Source organism: Phocoena sinus, chromosome 8 (assembly GCF_008692025.1).
Source record: "Phocoena sinus isolate mPhoSin1 chromosome 8, mPhoSin1.pri, whole genome shotgun sequence".
Taxonomy (NCBI): domain Eukaryota; kingdom Metazoa; phylum Chordata; class Mammalia; order Artiodactyla; family Phocoenidae; genus Phocoena; species Phocoena sinus.
Window position 1 is genome coordinate 52,830,313 of NC_045770.1, and position 16,289 is coordinate 52,846,601.

Consider the following 16,289-nt stretch of genomic DNA (forward strand, 5'->3'; position numbering starts at 1 on the left):
GCATTCCATCCTCTTCCACCTGGTGCTGTGCTTATGAGCTCAGTAAATCCCTTTTCATTTTGAGGAAGCTAATTATAGTGCAAACAGTCTGAGAGTAGCCATATAGAACTGGTTCCCTAGCCAGGTTCACTTTCTACCAGCTGTATAACCCAGGGTAGTTGAACCTCTCTGAACCTCAGCTTTCTCTTCTGTCGGATAAGAATACCTAAATGTGGGACTCTTGTATGGATTCAAGATGGCAATGCCTATAATGAATGCATCTTGCATGAAGTCTGGTGGATGGTCCTCAGTGAATCAAGGGTAGCCCACAGACTTCATCTACCATGAAAACTTTCTCTCATCAGCCTAACAGTGCCCCAAATTTATAACTCTTCATCCTTGGCGGATCCAATTTGGCCTAAGTCAAACGGGCCTTATGTTCTAGATCCTGGCGGAGTCTTCTTTATCTTGCCAGTGCACACAGTTCTTTCGACAGGATACAGTATGCTTGTAACAGGTTTATTCCTGCATCCAGAGCTTCGTTATGATTCAGTCATCACTCTGATTTGGCTCAGCTCATGAAGCATCTGTTCACTTAGCAGACCAGCCTCTTTTATAGATTTGTCGAAATAGATTTCTGCCGTACTCATTGTTATCTCCCCCCCCCTTCCTTTCCCAACCCAGCAGATGCCTAAGTAAACATTTGCTCAATATGGGGCAAGTCTTTGAATTGAAGGGGAAAAATGATCTATATTTTTCCCAAGACCTTTTTTCATTTAAAAAAAATGCAACCACCTGAAAAGAAAAACAACATCACTGCTGTTTTTTTACAGCTCACCATCACAAGACCAGTTGGCTCTCTGGGGGTTGAGGAATGCCGTTACCTGCTCCTAGGTGGCACTCTGACTTCAGAGGTCAAGAAGAATTTATTGATTACATATTTCGCTCCAGGTTCTGAGGAAAAGAGATGATTGGTACAGACCATGCCTTGGTGGGGCATATATTCTCTTAGAGATAAGTGTATACGCAAGTGTCACGATGCCACTTTGAATTGCACTGAATTCACCCAGACTGTAACCCCTCCAGGCCATGAATAGCTAGAATCCACGAGCTAGTCAGGCGTTTCAGGCTTCCAGGCACCACCTCTGTGTTCTGAAGGAAGAAAACCTGGATTCTGATCCCGCAACATCATCTGCGAGCTAAAGAGGCATTTGGTACAGTAATACCAATCCTGCTACGAATATTAGGGTTGTTTTCAAGATTAAACATGACAATATATCTAAAACACTTTGTAAACCATAAAATCTTGCATACACATTGGGGGTTTAGTAGTACTGATGTAGGCTTGTCCACATTTCTTATTCTGAACCTTCTAGGTCTTCAGGAGGCTAAAAAGGGAACTGAAATCTAGAATGCAGAGAAAGCTGAAAAAGCTACCTGCTGACAAGCTGTGCTCCACCCAGGTCTGCAGAAAAGCTTGTCAGCACCAGGACCAAGCCTCTTTCCTTGTCTATCCCCAATTACCCGCCTTGAGTAGAGCATACTTCTCTAAATTTGACTTAAATAAACATATACCATGAGTTGCCTCATGAATATTTCTGCCAGGGGTTTCTCTCATTTTTCTGTGTGATAAGAACACATTTTAGCCCTTATTATATGCCAGGAACTGTTTCAAGTACTTTGCATTTTTCAACATATGTAATTCTGCCAACAACTATATCCCTGTTTAGAGGAAAAGACACCATAAAGATTGAATAACTGATCTCAGGTTATTGAGCTAGTACATGGCCACAGCTGTGACTCAATCTCAGGTAGTTCAGTGGCAAGGGTAACAGTCTTAACCACCATGCTCCTGGTGTTGGCACTTGAGTGCCCCTTGTAAAGATATTCTCCTCTGTGTGTCTGAACTGACTTCATGTTAAAACTTTTCATGACTTAAGGGCTTCCCTGATGGTCCAGTGGCTGAGGTTCTGCGCTCCCAATGCAGGGGACCCAGGTTTGATCCCTGCGAACTAGATCCCACATGCCGTAACTGACAGTTTGCACACCACAACTAAAGATCCCGCATGCCACAGCTAAAGATCCTGCACCGGCAACGGAGATCCCACATGCCACAACTAAGATACCGCATGCTGCAACTAAGACCTGGCACAGCCAAATAAATTAATAAATAAATATTGTTTTAAAAAACTATTTTTTGGGCTGTGTTGGGTCTTCGTTGCTGAGCACGGGCTTTCTCTAGTTGCAGTGAGCGAGAGTTTACTCTTGGTTGCGGTGTACGGGCTTCTCACTGCGGTGTCTTCTCTTGTCGTGGGGCACGGGCTCTAGGCATGCGGGTTTCAGTCGTTGTGGCTCACGGGTTTAGTTGCTCCACGGCATGTGGGATCTTCCCATACCAGGGATTGAACATATGTCCCCTGCATTGGCAGGCAGATTCTTAACCACTGCACCAGCAGGGAAATCCCTTCAAAAAAAAAAAAAAAAATTTTAATGACTTAACAACAATAGTCTAAAGAGCATAACATTCAAATCCTTAAATAACTGTATTCAAACCCCAAGTCTGTGTGGGAGTATCACCCTTCCATAACTTTCCTGAGCCTCAACTTCATCTCTCTCTTTAGTTGTCTTCTAGCTGCCTCTCTATTTCACCTCCCATCACAGAGAAAAGTCTTGGGTTGTCTATAGTCTATCAACCCTCAAACTATTGAAAATTGCCATCTATCTACATTGGAGTGGCATTGCTGAAGAAATCTACAACCATTTCTTGATACCCAAACTAGTGAGTGCTTTGCCGTTTTCATCTTATGTGACAGCCCTAAGGTAGTCAATATTCTTTTCTTTTTTTTTTAGCAGGGGGGTTTGTTTGGTTTTATTATTGTGCCAATATTCTTGATAACTTCTTCCTTCTTGATGTTCTCTCTTGTCTTCAAGTCCATGACCCACTCTCCCAACTTTCCTTCTCAGACTCTGGATTATTTTTCTCCATCTCCTTTGCAGGCTCTTGTTTCTCTCCAACTTTTTGAATATTGGTGTCTTTCAGGGCTCCATTCTCTACCCTCTTTTCTTCTCACTGTGCCTTCCTGGACAAGTTCATATACACCTCGGCTTCACCAAGGGCTGATAACACATAAATATCTCTGTTTACCTTAGATTTCACACCTTATTCTAGACATACATGTCCAACTGTTCACTTGCTGTTTCATACTGGATGCTCTATGTGAACCTTAAATTCAACTTCTCCCTCAAAATTAATTTATCATTTTCCTCTTCCATCAAACTTGCTGTTTTCCCATAGGACTTAGTTAATCCACACTGCAAGCCAGAAGCCCGGAAGCAGTCCTAGATTTCTACATGTCCCCAACTGTCCTTATCTAGATACAGATATATCCATCTATGCTTTCCTCTTCATATCCACTTTCTAGGCCTTCATCACCTCCCATGAGGTTTGTTTTAGGATTCGGGGGTTTCACATTCTCCGGTATCTCTGCCACACAGCCAGCAGACTATTTATAACACAAACATGTAATCGTGTGTCATCACCTTGTTCAAAAAGCTTCAGTGGTATCCCATTGCCTATTCATTTCTAAACTTCTTTTCAGATCACCAAGACCACTGGCAATCCGACCCTTGTTCTCTATTTTTTTCTTGTGCCCTTTCTCCATCCTCCAAACTGTATTCTAGATTATTTTAAAACTAAACCACAGGCAGTCCCCAAAATGGCCCATGCTCTCTTATGCACCTATGCCTTTGTATGTGTCGTTTCTTCCTCTGCTCACCTTCCCAAACACCTAGAATGTGACAGGTAGGGTGTTCCTCTTGCCCACGCAGCAAACTCTTATTCATCTTTCAAGTTATAAAATATCACCTCAGTGAAGATCTCCTTGATCTTCTCAGGCAAACTTAGATATTCTTCCTAGAATGGAATAATTCTTTGCATTGTTGGTTTTCCAGGAAACCGTGAGTTTCTTCAGAATAGGGATTCTCTTCCCACCTCTGCAGACCAATGCCTGGCAGAGCACCTGGCCCCATAGCGGGCATTTAATAGATGTTTGTTGGATAAGAGTGAATAATTTAATGGAAAAAAAAATTGTATCTGTAAAGTTTTGCATGTGTGCATGTGTGTACTTTGTAGGTGAACAGCATGTAGACCTGTGATGAGTACTTATTTTTTAGACTTGAGTTCTGTAACCCCAGGCTTTAAGTATTTATTTCATTCAGGATATTTCAGTAATTATTATAAGCATATCAATATATATTGATCCCATGGCCAAAAAACTAGGTATAGTTTTCTGAAATAAACTTTAAAATGATTGTCCCTCAAATTGGGCATTAATGTATTACAACTTATTAAAGCACCTAAATAAAAATATTTTCCGGTATTGAACAACATTATATGCATTAAATAGCAGATGAATACAAACAAAAAAATATGCAAACCCTTAGATACCTCTCTTCTAACTGCTAAATTTTGTCCTGGTCCTCTTCTTTATATTTCCATGCATGAATACCAACTCTCCTTAATACTAGTGATTCTGATGTGTGAATAGCTTTGTGATTTCAATCCAGTTTGGCCTCAAAACTCTATTGGTCTTTTTCTTCTGGCCGAGAGTTTCTATTTTGATCAGATGCATTTTATGCTTTACAAACGCATAGAAAGGATGTCCTTTATCAGATTTCCCATAACTTCATGATGAAATAGTTGGCCAATACGAGCCTTGCCAATAATTATGATTTCCCCTGTCCCTGTCAGAGATTTTTAAGCTGGAACTTGTGATGTTACTAATTTAAAAATCATCCATATAAGTATATACATCATAATTACATGTCACATATATATTAAGCATCGTATAACACAAAGTAATAAGTTGTATATATAGTTTAAGAAGTATACAGCTGACCCTTGAACAACATGGGTTTGAATGGAACAGATCCATTTATACGTGGATTTTTTTCAGTAAATATGCACTCTAGTACTACAGGATCCACTGGTAGTTGAATAGTGTATGCAGAACAACAGATAATGGATATGGAGGACTAATTGTAAAGTTAAATGGGAATTTCCAGCTGTGCTGAGAGCTGGTGCCCCCAACCCCTGCTTTGTTCAAGGGTTAACCGTATACGAAGACACTGATTCTCTTAGCATAGTTGATTCTCTTAGCATAGTTTAAACATCCAATTTGTTTACAAACCCAGTTCTAAATCACTCTTTTCTCAGTAAGAATTTCACATTGTGGTGAACTTAATGTAAATAAATTTTACTGAAATATCACAGGTATACAGAAAAATACACCAATCGTAAGTCTACAGCTCATTAACTTTACAAAGGGAACACCACCAAGCTCAAGATACAGGACATGTAGACACCCAGAGGCCTCCCTTGTGCCTTACCCATCATTAGCCTCCGCCAAAGGTCACTATTTTTCTGACTTCATTCACCATGATGGCATTGCTTTTAAACACCAAACACAGAATTTGAAGATGGTTCCAAACAGAGATAGAAAGGAAAGGGGTATAAGATTAAGTGACTTTTAAGTCCTTTCCAATCTTGAGATTCTGTGATAAATGGTGTTTCCTACAACTCACCTCCACATAATTTTGGTGTAGCCCTTTGAGTTTTCCTTCCCAGCTATCATTTGGTTTCTTTTTAAATCTCTACTCTTCCTCCATCATTTCCCTCCATTTTCTATTCCACATATATTACTCAAAAAACTCAATATTATCAAGAACTGTGAAAGAAACTCAAAGCTCATGGCACGTTGACAACACACTTGTAAAATTTGAATCATCAGAGTAATGCAGCAGTGTCACAGAAAATTTGGACAGTAAAACCAAAAAATGTGCCCCCAAACCAACCACGCTAATAAAGGAGCACATCAGTTTTACAAAGTATTTACACACATGAAATTTGCAGTTATTTATAAAGGCATCATGTCCTTTCATATCATAAGCTTTTTCCATGTAATAGCACAGTTAATATGATGATGAGCATCTGCGTGGAATTACAGAAAGTGGATATAACACATTTTGTTTGAACAGCAATTTAGATGGCTTCCAATGTTTCATTAGTGTATATAAAGCTGTATTGAACATCTCTTTGTATATATCTGCATTCTGCATGTGGACCATTTCCTTAGGACAGATTCCATATGTGTGAGGGTAGACGTAGATGTTCATATTCAAGGGAGCCCCCAAACACTTCGTGCTTTGCACTTTACTGGGTAAAGTAGAGGAGCAAGGAATCCCCAAAAGTAGAGATTTGGATTTCATGAACTTTTCTGGCTTAAGAATCAGAAGGCAAATAAGCCATTTGTGCCTGGACCGGATCAATTAGTTAGGCACTCAGACATTTAACTTAGAAAATGGCTCAGGGCTAAACTCAGTATATTTGGGCTTTAGCCGCCACTATACACCGAGGTGGTAATTCCTCTGTCCCCACGGGTCTGTAAAATAGCCATCCAACTGACTTACTGTGATTATTGCTGCAACTTGAGATTTTGGCAAAAATCTATTATGTGGAGTACAAGGCCTGAAAGGAAACGTTTAACTTGTCGAAAATAAGTCTGGTCAGGAGGGAGAGAGAGAAAGTAAAAAAGGCAGAGATGTAGATGGGGAAAAGGAAGGAGACAAAAGATTTCTTTTGGAATTACAGGACTTGAACACTGGAACTCATTGTCCCAGAGATAATTTTAGTCTATTACCTCAGCTCTGAAACTCTGTTTTTTAAAATTTCTCAGATACTAAGCTAGAGAAAAACTAAATTTTATTAGCTGATTAATTTAATATTATAAAATTAGGAATCACTTTTATTCTTGGCACTCAACTTTTATCTGATTAGCTTAATTAAAGAAGTGGTTTATTTAGAGGAAAGAACTGGTATAATTAAAATTTAGAGAAAATGCAATGTTTACTGAAAATCTGAGGAATTATCTCTATGTGCAGACTATTTTATTGGTGAAATGTATCACTTATCCTATGAACTATCCCTTATTTCTCATAGTCCATTCCTGGACCATATAACTATTTTTGGAATAGGCCAATGGAGATGATAAGAGAAAATACAGATGGTGATGAAACAGTTTAATGAAGTCTTGAAATACGAACAGAAGCTCACCAACTAAGTGAAACATTTAATTAATCAATATTCATCAAATACCTCTAATAATCCAGATTATTATTAAGACTTTGGGTGGAAGGATATAAAACACAAATCCTCAAGGACAGAGGCACAGATCTGTAATTACAATAGACAGTCATCCCTCGATGTCTGTGGGGGGATTTGTTCCAGGACACCCATGGTTACCCAAGTCCATGGATACTTGAGTCCCTTTTATAAAGTGGTGTATGGGGTATGTATTATAATAAGAGGGGAAAAAGAGGAAAGAGAAAAGGTAGGAAAAGGAGCACTGTTTGGAGCACCCAGACAAGATGGAGAGTCAGGGGACACTTCCTGGAGGAGGTCCCACTTGAGGTCAGTCTTAATGATAAGTAGGCATTCTTCAGGTGAATTTGGAAATGGGTAACAGGGTGGGGAGCCATATGGGTAGAAGAGGAAATAAGAAATAGCCTTTTGAAGAACCCGGGATTCCAATGGGAGGAAGTGAATGTGTTTGATGAGACAGCAGAACCAGCAGGCACTAGAAATCACAGTGCCTTGAATCTTAGTCTTTGCACTGTTGACTAGGAGTTGCGGAAGGTCCTTAAACAGGGGACAACAAAGTCAGAGCTGAATGTTCGGTTGTTCATTGTGAGTGCAGTGGGAGGATGTACTGGAAAGTATAGGACTAGAGGAAGTTAAGAACAGCGAGGAGGCCGCCACAACGGTTCTGAAAAGGGGTCTCACACTGATTTTATAAAGGGCCAGGTAGTGAATGCTTTAGACTTCTCAGCCACACGCTTTCTATTCAACTATCAGCTCTGCCTTGTAGCACCAAATCAGCCATAGACAATATAGCAATGAATGAACCTAGCTGTGTTCTAATAGCGTTTTATTTCCAGACAGTGAAACCTGGATTTCATATCATTTTCACGTGTCATGAAATAATATTTTTTATTTTTTCCAACCGTTCAAAAATGTGAAAAGCATTCTACTTGTTCAGAGGCAGCAGGATGGCAACTAATGTATTACAGTAGATGTGAGAAGGGAGCTGAGTAGGTGGATTTGGAAAGCCTGTAATACAGGACTCAGTGGTCGACTGGGTTTTGCTGGTCAGTTAGGAGTGGTGTCAAGAATCACTCTCAGTGTTGTGGCTTGAGACCCTGGGTGGAAGGTGGCCTCCGACCAGATAGAGGACACGGAATGGGAGAGGGGTGTGGACACTGGGAAATGCAGAGGTTGACAAACGCCTTCCTTTCTCTATAATTCAGACTTCAGGAATTCTGGTATATGGAATCCTCCTTAGGAAAATATTTTGAATTTCATGTGTTTTGAGTAATTTTGTTGTTCTTAGCAAGTGCTTCCTTACATTTTGGGGTAGAAGAAATTTTTTCACTATAGAAAATGGCCAAGAGAAATTAATGTTCATCACTAATATCAATCTTTTAAAATATATCACCTCCTTTGACATTTTCAGAAAACTGTCTCAAATAAGCCCCAAATGCAAATGTGACCCATATGCTAGTGCCATATATCTGGCTGTATACACACTGCATTAAAAAACTCGCTCAGGCTAGATTTTTTTTTTTTATCATTCCTGCATCGAATAACTCTCATGAAATAATTAGGAGGTACACAAACTAATGATAAATGTTAGCTTTTTGAAATGGGTTTTGAGGAAATTATCATAATCTGATTATGCAGCTTCAAAGAACCTTTCCCAAGCTTGTTTTTTCCTCATCTGATCCAATCCGCGACTGTCTGTGGCCAGAACAGCCTCTGCATGAGGATTTATGATGAGGGTTTAGAACTGCCAGCAGAATCACTTCTCCCTAAATCATGAATATTCATAGAGGAGAACAGGGACTGGGGATGGCTTCCTGCCTCCTGAGCGACTCCTCTGGTCAAGGTCCCATTCTAACAAATAAAGGAGAAAGCAAGAAACGTTAAAATTGGGAAATAAACTGCAGTTTTTCTTCAAGTATAGCAGAGCAGAGTGGTTTGGTAAGTAAAGATCATGGGTGGACATCTAAGAGACCCAGTTTTCCCTTTACCTAACTCTATACCTTGTTCAAGTTACTTCACTTCTCTAAGCAGAAAAAAAATCACACCAACATGGACAGTGTATCACAGATAAAATACAACATCATAATAATAATATTTACTATTACTCTTGTTAATTTTATTACTGTTTTACTAAAGTCTCAGGGTGTAATTTCAGCTAAACTCATTATAGGCAATGTTTTATATTAAACCTTAGAAAGTCACTAGAAGGTGGAATGACTCAGTTATTTTTTGTGAATGTACTGTGCTGAAACCTGGCTTTTTCGCATGGTATTTTATAACAACCCTACAATGAATTAATAATCATCTACATTTTATAGATGAAGATAATAGAGTTCTAAGGGATTAGTACAGTAACGTCACTGGGATAGTCTGGGTTGGCTAGGCTCTGCTGTGATAATAAAAAAAAAAAAATGACCCTCTGACTTGAATAGAATAAATGCTTTATTATTAATATTATTGAGGTGTAATTGACATGCAACATTGTATTAGTTTCAGGTGTGCAACATAATGATTCAGTATTTGAATACATTGTGAATGAGCACCAAAATGTCTAGTTAACATCTGTCACCATACATAGTTACAGAGTTTTTCTCGTAAACTTTTAAGATCTACTTTCTTAGCAACTTTCAAATATACAATACAGCATTATTAACTATAGTCACCATGCTGTACATTACATCCCCGTGACTTACTTATTTTACAGCTAGAAGTTCGTACCTTTTGACTCACCCATTTTCTCTACTCCTCGCCCCTGCCTGTGGCAACCACCAGGCTATTCTTAGTATCTATGAGCTTTTCATTTTCTTCGTAGGTTTCACATACAAGCGATATCATACAATATTTGCCTTGTTCTATCTGACTTACCACATTTAGAGTCATGCCATGTTGTCACAAATGGCAGGAGCTCATGCCTTTTTATAGCCAAATAATACTCCGTTGTGTATACATACCACATTTCCTTTATCTACTCATCCGTCTGTGGACACTTAGGTTATTTCCACATCTCGACTATTATAAATAATGCTGCAATGAACATTGGGATGCATATGTCTTTTCGAGTTAGTGATTTCATTTTCTTCAAGTAAATACCCAGAAATGGAATTACTGGATCATATGGTAGTTTTATTTTTAATTTTTTGAGGAACGTCCATGCTGGTTTTCATTGTCACCACACCAATTTACATTCTTGCCAATGGTGCACGAGGGTTCCCTTTTCTCCATATCCTTGCCAACACTTGTTCTTTCTTGTCTTTTTGGTAATAGCCATTCTAACAGGTGTGAGTTGATATCTCATTGTGGTTTTGATTTGCATTTCCCTGATGATTAGTGATCCTGAGTGTCTTTTCACGTGCCTATTGGCCATCCAAATGTCTTCCTTGGGAAAATGCGTACTCACATCCTCTGACCATTTTTAATTTGATCCTTCATCTTTTTTTTTCCCTATTGAGTGGTGTGAGTTCTTTTTATATTTTGAATAGTAACCCTTTATCAGATATATGATTTGCAAATATTTTCTCCCATTCAGCAGGTTGCCTTTTCATTTTGTTGATGGTTTCCTTTGCTTGCAGAAGCTTTTTAGTTTGATGTAGTCCCACTTGTTTATTTTTGCGTGTGTTGCTAAAGGCTTTCTTACGATCACATAATTACCAAGAAGTACAATAACATGTTGCATTCGTGTACTATTTCTAATTTTTTAAAGTGATGATGAGTTCAGTGATAGCACTTAATATGCAGAGCAACCCTCTGTGGTAAGTTGAGCTGAAAAGATTATCCCCATTTGTTAGATGAGTAAGCTAAGGCAAAGAATCCTTTGCCTGGTATCACACAAAGTTAACGCCAAAGCAGGGCCAAACTCAGGGTTCCTGATTCTTGGGATTGTGATGTGAAACCTATACACCAACATTTGCCTAAAATGTGTCAGTGGCACCAAAATCTATTAGGACCAAATATATTTAGGAAGTGGAAATTTGAAAAAATAAAATAAAAGGATTTTTGTTGTTGTTGTTGCCGAATCTCCCCAAAATCTAAAGCTACCTGTGCATTATGAGTGTTTTAGGTGGAGCTGTACATTTCTTTTCCAAATTTTTATGACCATAAAACCCTCTTCCCTTCTAATGTCTCATAGTACACAGCACACCTTTAGGGACATGCTGCCCATCATACCGCCATCACTTTACAGAATATCAGCTGCGCCACCCCCTTCATCTTTCTTCAAAGTGAAATCTAGACAAAGAGCTCCTGCCTCCCGCAAGTGCAGAGCTTCAAGTGAGGAATAGCCTTCAGCGTTCTTTGATGAAGCAAAAGAATCAGCTTAGTTGGAGATTCCTTCTCACTTCTCCCTTCTCTCTCCTACACACTCACACACAGCGACACACAAATAAACAAGTCATGTTCATTTTCTAATCAGAATTCTACCCTAGAGGAGTATCATTATCCTGCTCTTCCCTTGTCTGTGAAAGGCAGGCCTCTTTGTACAAAGATAAAGGAAGTTTCTCTTCTCACCACAGATTCCCTGTCTTTCAAAACACATTTGGTGGTCCCTTCAGTCCATTACCGGAGTCTGAAAAGAAAATCGCCTGGTAATGAAGAGCAGTCACCACGCACGCAGCACTGTAATCGTAATGGCTGGGATTATGGGCCCCATTTTCCTCACGTTTGTTTGCAGATGCGTTACTTTGATCTGCATTCCACACTGCGGTGCCCAGTGCCTGTGTTTGAGGCTGACATAATTTGCTACCTCATGTTTTACATTTCCAGGGGCTGTCTCTTTCTTTTCTGGCACCAAGGAGGGTCTGACTCATTGGGAATGGTTGGGGCTCACTATTCCCATGCCACTGTGTCTGCCCACTCTGCTCCCTTGCCTGGCACAGACGGGCTCCCTCAGGCCAACATTATTAGCCGCCAAATAATACTCACTCGCCTCCAAAACACCATTGTCTTTTACATTGTGTACTTTGCCAACCTTTTTAAACGTCTGCATCTAATACGAAATTATTTTAGGTCAACACAGTCCATACTTCATTAATTGATAAAGCAGCTGAGGTTAAAAGAAATGAAATAATTTGCCCACGTTCACTCAGCTGGTAAGAGCAGGTGGGAATTTGAACCCAGCTTTCTCTGACTTCAAAGTCATCCCCAAGAGGGACAGTGCGGTGCTGTGGCTAAGATCGTGGGCATTGGAGTCAGGGTGCAAGACCCAGCAAAGCCATTGATTAACTGTGACTCCTTGAGAAGTTTCCATACCTCTTTGCACCTAGTTTTCACACTGGTGAGAATGAAGATCCCTTGCAGTACTGCTCAAGGGGTTAAGTGAGATATAACATATATTAAATCTACTAAAGACCAAACAGTATTTGTTCCCTTCCTTTTTTTTTTTTTTTTAACATCTTTATTGGAGTATAATTGCTTTACAATGGTGTGTTAGTTTCTGCTGTATAACAAAGTGAATCAGCTATACCTATATCCCCTCCCTCTTGCATCTCCCTCCCCGCCTCCCTATCCCACCCCTGTAGGTGATCACAAAGCACCGAGCTGATCTCCCTGTGCTATACAGCTGCTTCCCACTAGCTATCTATTTTAAATTTGGTAGTGTATATATGTCCAGGCCACTCTCTCACTTCATCCCAGCTTACCCTTCCCCCTCCCCGTGTCCTCAAGTGCATTCTCTACATCTGTTTCTTTGTTCCTGTCCTGCCCCTAGGTTCTTCAGAAACACTTCTTTTTTTAGATTCCATATATATGTGTTAGCATACGGTATTTGTTTTTCTCTTTCTGACTTACTTCACTCTGTATGAGAGACTCTAGCTCCATCCACCTAAGTACAAATAACTCAATTTTGTTTCTTTTTATGGCTAATATTCCATTGTATATATGTACCACATCTTCTTTATGCATTCATCTGTTGATGGACACTTAGTTTGCTTCCATGTCCTGGCTATTGTAAATAGAGCTGCAATGGACATTGTGGTACATGACTCTTTTAGAATTATGCTTTTCTCAGGGTATATAGGCCCAGTATTAGGATTGCTGGGTTGTACGGTAGTTCTATTTCTAGTTTTTTAAGGAACCTCCATACTGTTCTCCATAGTGGCTGTACCAATTTACATTCCCACCAACAGTGCAAGAGGGTTCCCTTCTCTCCACACCCTCTCCAGCATTTATTGTTTGTAGATCCTTTGATGATGGCCATTCTGACTGGTGTGAGATGATATCTCATTGTAGTTTTGATTTGCATTTCTCTAATGATTAATGACGTTGAGCATTCTTTCACGTGTTTGTTGGCAGTCTGTATATCTACTTTGGAGAAATATCTATTTAGGTCTTCCGCCCACTTTTGGATTGGGTTGTTTGTTTTTTTGATATTGAGCTGCTTGTATATTTTGGAGATTTATCCTTTGTCAGTTACTTTGTTTGCAAATATTTTCTCCCACTCTGAGGGTTGTCTTTTTGTCTTGTTTATGATTTCCTTTGCTGTACAAAAGCATTTACATTTTGTTAGGTCCCATTTGTTTATTTCTGTTTTTATTTCCATTTCTCTAGGAGGTGGGTCAAAAAGAACCTTGCTATGATTTATGTAATAGAGTGTTCTGCATATGTTTTCCTCTAAGAGTTTTATAGTGTCTGGCCTTACATTTAGGTCTTTAATCCATTTTGAGTTTTTGTGTATTAGGGAGTGTTAGGGTGTTAGGGAGTGTTCTAATTTCATTTTTTACATGTAGCTGTCCAGCTTCCCAGCACCACTTATTGAAGAGGCTGTCTTTTCTCCATTGTATATTCCTGCCTCCTTTATCAAAGATAAGATGACCATATGTGCATGGGTTTATCTCTGGACTTTCTATCCTGTTCCATTGATCTATATTTCTGTTTTTGTGCCAGTACCATACTGTCTTGATTACTGTAGCTTTGTGGTATAGTCTGAACTCTGGGAGCCTGATTCCTCCAGCTCTGTTTTTCTTTCTCAAGATCGCTTTGGTTATTTGAGGTCTTCTGTGTCTCCATACAAATTGTGAAATTTTTTGTTCTACTTCTGTGAAAAATGCCATTGGTGGTTGATAGGGATTGCATTGAATCTGTAAATTGCTTTGGGTAGTATAGTCATTTCCACAATGTTGATTCTTCCAATCCAAGAACATGGTACATCTCTCTATCTGTTTCTATCATCTTTTATTTCTTTCATCAGTGTCTTATAGTTTTCTGCTTACAGGTCTTTTGTCTCCTTAGGTAGCTTTATTCCTAGGTATTTTATTATTTTTGTTGCAGTGGTAACTGGGAGTGTTTCCTTAATTTCTCTTTCAGATTTTTCATAATTATTGTATAGGAATGCAAGAGATTTCTGCGCATTGATTTTGTATCCTGCTACTTTACCAAATTCATTGATTAGCTCTGGGAGTTTTCTGGTAGCCTCTTTAGGATTCTCTATGTATAATATCATGTCATCTGCAAACAGTGACAGTTTTACTTCTTCTTTTCTGATTGGATTTCCATTTATTTCTTTTTCTTCTCTGATTGCTGTGGCTAAAACTTCCAAAACTATGTTGAATAATAGCAGTGAGAGTGGGCAACCTTGTCTTGTCCTTGATCTTAGTGGAAATGGTTTCAGTTTCACCATGGAGAACGATGTTGGCTGCGGGTTTGTAATATATGGCCTTTATTATGTTGAGGTAAGTTCCCTCTATGCCTACTGTCTGGAGGGTTTCTATCATAAATAGCTGTTGAATTTTGTCAAAAGTTTCTTCTGCATCTATTGAGATGATCATACGGTTTTTACCCTTCAATTTGTTAATATGGTGTATCACATTAATTGACATGCATATATTGAAGAATCCTTGCATTCCTGGAATAAACCCCACTTGATCATGGTGTATGATCCTTTTAATGTGCTGTTGGATCTGTTTGCTAGTATTTTCTTGAGGATTTTTGCACCTATGTTCATCAGTGATATTGGCCTGTAGTTTTCTTTTTTTGTAATATCTTTGTCTGGTTTTGGTATCAGGGTGATGGTGACGTCATAGAATGAGTTTGGGAGTGTTCCTCCCTGTGCTATATTTTGGAAGAGTTTGAGAAGGATAGGTGTTAGCTCTTCTCTAAATGTTTGATAGAATTCACCTGTGACTCCATCTGGTCCTGGGCTTTTGTGATTTTTAATCACAGTTTCAATTTCAGTGCTTGTGACTGGTCTGTTTATATTTTCTATTTCTTCCTGGTTCAGTCTCAGAAGGTTGTGCTTTTCTAAGAATTTGCCCATTTCTTCCACGTTGTCCATTTTATTGGTGTATAGTTGCTTGTAGTAATCTCTCATGATCCTTTGTATTTCTGCACTGTCAGTTGTTACTTCTCCTTTTTCATTTCTAATTCTGTTCATTTGCGTCTTTTCCCTTTTTTTTGGATGAGTCTGGCTAATAGTGTATCAATTTTGTTTATCTTCTCAATTAACCAGCTTTTAGTTTTATTTATCTTTGCTATCCTTTTCTTCATTTCCTTTTCATTTATTTCTGATCTGATCTTTATGATTTCTTTCCTTCTGATAATTTTGTGGGGGGGGGGGTTGTTCTTCTTTTTCTAATTGCTTTAGGCATAAGGTTAGGTTGTTTATTTGAGATTTTTCTGGTTTCTTGGGGTAGGATTCTATTGCTATAAGCTTCCCTCTTAGAACTGCTTTTGCTGCATCCCATAGGTTTTGGTTCATCACCCTTTCATTCTCATTTGTTTCTAGGTATTTTTTGACTTCCTCTTGATTTCTTCAGTGATATCTTGGTTTTTTAGCTGCGTATTATTTAACTGTTTGTAGTTGTTTGCAGTTTGTATTTGTATTTTTTACAGTTTTTTTCCTTGTAATTGATATCCAGTCTCATAGCATTGTGGTTGGAAAAGATACTTGATACGATTTCAATTTTCTTAGATTTGCCAAGGCTTGATTTGTGACCCACGATATGATCTTTCCTGGAGAATGTTTCCTGAGCACTTGAGAAGAGAGTGTATTCTGTTGTTTTGGATGGAATGTTCTATAAATATCAATTAAGTCCATTTTGTTTACTGTGTCATTTAAAGCTGGTGTTTCCTTATTTATTTTCATTTTGGATGATCTGTCCATTGGTGAAGGTGGGGTGTTAAAGTCCCCTACTATGATTGTGTTAGTGTTGATTTTCCCTTT